This window comes from Marmota marmota, unplaced genomic scaffold (assembly GCF_001458135.2).
Source record: "Marmota marmota marmota unplaced genomic scaffold, marMar, whole genome shotgun sequence".
Classification (NCBI taxonomy): domain Eukaryota; kingdom Metazoa; phylum Chordata; class Mammalia; order Rodentia; family Sciuridae; genus Marmota; species Marmota marmota.
In genome coordinates, this window is record NW_026000174.1 from 13,317,294 (window position 1) to 13,323,021 (window position 5,728).

Sequence of the window (5,728 nt, forward strand, 5' to 3'; positions counted from 1 at the left end):
TTTACAAAGTTTATTTCATGCTTGATTGTCTGTATTTTAGGACTGTTGAAGCGAATCAGTTTTTTCTCTCTGGAAATGTGGGGTGCAATCTCTATATGCTTAGGGCAGTTTAAGTGGAGGGGCAGGACTGGGGGTCAGTTTGGAGAGGTGTGAGGATGTATGGACAGTCAGTAGAGAATCTCAAGAAATTGGGATGTGATAGTGAGGAAAGAGTGAGCAAAGAAAGAGCCGTGACCGTAGAGTAAAATGGAATTGAGGACTCTTTAGGGATGGGAAAGTTGTAATCACATTGAATGCTAAGGAACCAGTGGGAAGAGAGGGAGTAGAGGTGGGGGAGTGATTGATGGAAGCGATTCCTGGAGGAAGTAGAGAGAAAATGGGCTCTAGAGCCTTGAACTGGAATGAGGGCAGCTCTCTGACCTTCAGTAAGAGCTCAGAGTGCAGCCAGATGGGCTAGCCCTGAATCCTTCTCCACTACTACAGTGTGACTTTGATCAACCTAAGGCAAAGGTTTGCAAAATGGGGACACCAAAGGTGCCCAATCTATACAGTTATGAAGATTAAATGAGTTGATATGTGCACAGTGCTAAGGCCAGTGTCTGGAATGTATTAAATACTTGATAAAAGTTAGCTATTAATAGTCAATAAAAATTATCTCTTAGCTAATTTATCTTATAAAGCTAGAGAGAAGAGGGAAGTTTTGGCACAGTGTATGGAAATTACACTTGGAAGGGAGAATGTGGGAGAGCCCGTACTAACAGCTCTGCTCTCCAGCCAAAGATCTCGAGTTAGACAGAGCTGGGTTCACATCACTTCACCATGTTAAATCTGTTTTCCCATCTGGAAAATCTCCCTCTCAAGAGGGGATTGTAGCTCATAACATAAATGGGTAAAGCACTGAGCACAGGGCCAGGCACCTGAGGTGCTCAGTGAATGGTAGCTACTTACAATCCCCACCTACACTCTTCCCAGTGACACAGACCTTGGCAGGAGGTCTGCCAAGAGGGAAAGCAGAGCTGAGGTTGGGAGCTTTAAGTATAAGGTTTGCTGAGGTGCAGGGTGCTCTGGAGAGTCTGGATGAAAAGACCATCCCACCTCAAGTCCAGGCCAGCCAGAGAAGGAAGGGAGGCCAAGAAAAGCAGCAGGCTGGAGGGAAAAAGAAGAGACCAGAATCATATGGTAGAAGAGAGAATTTCTGAGTTTCGCCCAGTCAAACCTAAGTACTTTGGTGTCGGGTGCTGTGTGTGGCACTTTATTATAAGTGTGAGCTATTCCAACTCAACCCCCACGCCATCCAGTACTAGGCATTATCAATCCAGGGGTCTGTCCCTCCCACAGATCAATGAAGACTTTGTGGCCCCTGATCAGGTGCAAATCATAAATAGTTCCACAATCTCTGTCAAGGTTGGACGGGAAAAATGAGCAGGGCCAATCAGATTCCCTCTGTATGCAATAGAACTGGGAAGGATGGGGAGCAGCTGGTAGTAAGAAAGGGAAATCACAAGGGTCCCAAAGTAAGGGACCATGGAGTGGCACCATGAGGAGTCCCTCATAAGCACTAGAGTCATGATTCCGAGCAGGGAGAAGCTCTACGACAGAGAGGAAAGTGCAGGGGAGGAATCATTCTATGAACAGTAGAGGAGAGCAGATGGCAACAGACCCATTGACGAGATCGAAAGAAGAACTGATCCCCAGGTGGCTTCCCCAACCCCCAATGTTTATGTTCTAGTTCCCACAGCTCGCTCCTAACTCAAGTCTACTTTGTCCAAATGAGCTCAAGCAACTTTCTGTTCTTTGAAACTAAAGAAATCCAAACAAAGCCTCTCCCCATTTTGCAGATGGCTGAGAGGGGGAAATGGTGTGTGAAGTCATACAGTTAAGCTGGCTAAGTGGCAGAGGTGGAACTGGAATTCAAGAGACTCCTTTCTCCCCAATCCACTCCTGCTCTTTCCATAGCCAGTAAGCCAAGGCTTCTTCTCTACATTTCCAGCTCTTACTCTCAGACCCTGTTGCCCCTAAGAAAGTGTCCCGCCAAGTTGAACACCAGCCAGAGGCTCTCCTAGCCTTTTGGGGAGAGGGATGGTCTTCCTGGGATGCCCCAACCCCTAGACTCCTTTAGGTTTCCCCATCCTATTAAAGAGTCTTGACATTCACACAGAAAGGGCCCATGGTAGCTAAGCATCCAGTTTTAGGGCTCTGAAGAGGGTCTGAGGGGTTCACAGGACTCTGGAAGAAGGGACAAGGGCCAGACCTGAGCAGACAGGGTGAGAATGAAGGCTTCCCCAGAGTGGATCCCAGGTCTAAATGGGATCAAATAATCTCCTCGGAGCCTAGTTGACACCATCCCCATTGTAGAGCTGGGGAAACTGAGACTCAAAAGAGATGAACAAAGTGAGCTTCCCAAGGCCACATAACAGTAAGGGATAAAGAAACCAGGATTCCCTCTCTTGTCTCAGACTCCAAGTCCAGGCACCTCCTGCTGCTATAGCTGTGTATCTTTCCCGGGAAGGAAACAGCCTTTACCCAGCTCTGCTGAGTGGCTATGGCATTGAGCCAATTGCTTCCCTCTCTGGGTCTCTGATGAGTGGGGAGGGGTCCACTAGATTTCCCAGGCCTGCTTCCTGCTCTCCAGCAGACTGCAGTCTGTCCATGCCAGGTGTCGTGCAGGCCACTCCCCACTCCACTCCTCTCCCTAATAATTAATCTCCAGCCACAGTCCCAGCTGCACGGCTTTCATCATCCAATTACCAGAGTTGCTGGCACAATAAATCTTGGTCACCCAAATGCAGGCAAATCTGCAGCTATTTTCATGGCCATTACTGTGCATAGGACATTGGAACTCAGGTCATTTGCCTTTCTGATATGGAGTCTTATCCCCCACCCCATCTTCCCTGCCTTCTTTCATTTCTCATTGGCAGCTGTCCTTGTCCCCCTCCACCTCATCATCCCTTAAGCACACGTTCCTCCCTTCCCCTAGCCCTTCTTTAGGCTTCAGGGCCAGGATCAGAAGACTTGGTGACCTTGGCCAAGTCAATGCACCTCTCAGAGCCTCAGTTTCTTCCCCTGTAAAGCAGAAATGACATCAATGACCTCATAAGTTTTTGTGAAAGTTAAATAACTCAGGTGTGGTATACACCTCACTGGCAGTATCTAGGATATTTGGGAGTGGTCTTTGCTATATTTAAAAATATAGCGATGTATTTTATTTTAAAGTATCTTAGAAAAAATATATCAAACCTGTGAGTATCAATGCTTAAGAGATCATGAAATTAAATATTTACAAACAGTATGCTAAAGAAAAATATTAATAATGAAGCCAGGGGCTGGAGCTATACCTCAATGGTGGAGCACTTGCCTAACATGTGTGAGGCACTGGGTTTGATCCTTAGTACCACATAAAAAATGAAACAAATTAAATAAAGGCAGCCTGTCCATCTACAAATACAAAAAATAATAATAATAATAAAAAAAGAATGAAGCCAGGCATGGTGGTGCACACCTGTGATTTAAGCAGCTCAGGAGACTGAGGCAGGAGGATGGTGAGTTGAAAGCCAGCTTCAGCAACTTAGCAAGACTGTAAGCTACTCAGCAAGATCCTATCTGCAAATAAAATATTTAAAAGGGATGGAAATATGGCTCAGTGGTTAAGTACCCCTGGTTTCAATCCTCGGTACCAAAACAAAAAAAAAAAAGAATGATACACAGATTTAACAAAAATCATGGAGGAGGCATGTGAATGAGAGAAGCTTGAGAACCCCTACAATAATGGCCACACAATGCTTGCCTTCAGGAATTATTCTGTGCTCCACCCTCCTCCACTTGCTATAGAGGAGAATATGAGTCCCTTCAGATAGAAGGGGCCCTCCTGCTGAAAGCAGGCACACTAATTTAACACAAGGGTTGGGGTCACCTCAGAGCCCTTTGTAACCATCCCCAGGCTTGTTACAGGCAGGCCCCATGCTTGGTGCTGGGGACAAGGAGCTCCAATGGCAGTGCCTACCTCCAGGAGCCCCATCTTCTCCCTTCTGAATTAAACCCTCTCATGCTTAAGCAAGGTATCTGTCCAGATGTTTGCTTGACAGGATGTCAAGTAAGGTTGACAGGAGGTCTTCTATATGTGGAACTGGAATAACAACCCAAAGCTGAGGACAAAAGGCCTTAAGACTCCATGCGTAGAGAGGCATGAAGGAGTGTCACATAGTACACTTAGGAGGGAAGGGGAGAAGTCAGGCCTTGTGAGGAGTGCTGGTTCAAACCGTGAAGTTATTGCCATGATGGAGAGTGGGAAGCATTCCTCACAGAAATTGGTCATACCTGTCAGAAGGGGGACCTTGTCCCCATATCCAGGCAGAAAGTTTGCTGAACCAGGAACTCACAGGCCACCCTGGGGTATAACAGAGACTCTAGTAAAGAGATATGAGAGGAGGAATTCACTGAGTGGCTCCATTTCATCCAGCAGTGATCAAAGGGAGCAAGGTAAGGAATTCCAAGAATTTAGATGACTCTCCTCCCAGTTCTTCCTGGCCATAGGCAGGCATGGAACACCACAGCAAATCCCATGCCTCTATACAAAGAGGCACATAAGTAAGAGGGGAAGGATCAGTGCGGCTCTTCCATGGCCCCAGACCAGCTAAGGGTGACTCTACATGAATGAGGGGTTGGGCCTTGGGTGTCTGGCAGAATCAAATGAAAACTCAGCTGCCCAACTCTGAGCAGGGACTTGGCAACAGAGTGGGCAAAGGGGAAACTGAACACTGTGCCAGGAAAATCAGCTCTGGGCCATCTGAAGCTCAACAGACCCACTAGTCTCAGATGGCAGCATAAGTAGATCCCATGCTCATGTGCACATACAAAACTTCTCTGGAAAGCCAGTGTTCTTCTTGGGACACCAATTTCCCCTTGGGGATAACAGAGTTAATACACGATGCCTCCAGGCAGTTTTGAAAACCTAGGCAGAGATGGATCTTCTTTTACCCACCATACACAGGCAGATTCCGTTGCCTGTGGCCTGAAGGGATTTAGGGAAAGATTGCCACCTAGTGGTTAATATTGACAGTCCCCTGGACAGAGCAGTACACAACTCATACAGATGACTCAAATTTTAGACTTTTGTCCTGCTATATCCAGATGGTCTTACAGATAACATCATCTGATTTTTAGAAACAAATTCAGACCTAATATCCTTTATCAAAAAAGAAGAATATCATAAGTTCTTTACTCTGTACCCAGTCCAGATGACCCTTTGAAGCCTGAGGGCAGGGTTACCCACCACTTGCCACTTACCAGAAACTCCCCATCACTCCTATCACTTTTTCACATAGGCACCTGCATCCAACAAGTCACACAGTGTTCATACTCTGTGCTAGGTTCTAGGTTTGGCTTGGTGACATAAAACGGACACATTTCACACAGCTGGTCAGTGTTGTTGGTCAGTACTGTGTTAAAGGGAACATGGGAGATCAGAGCAGAGCCTATCTCAATCTGGGGATAGGGCAGGCTCTTCAGTGAATGTGACCTTAAAGTTGTCTACATGAGAGAAAAACAGAGGGTTTTGTTGTTTCGTGTGTGTGTGTGTGTGTGTGTTGTTTCAAAGAAGAGAAATAGCTTTTCAGGCAAAGGGAGGCACACAGAGATATAAACAATATGGCCTGTTAAGGAATATCTGACTACACATATGGAGGACTGTTGTGGAGATGGGGTAGCTAGATTGGATCCTAAACACTAAGCT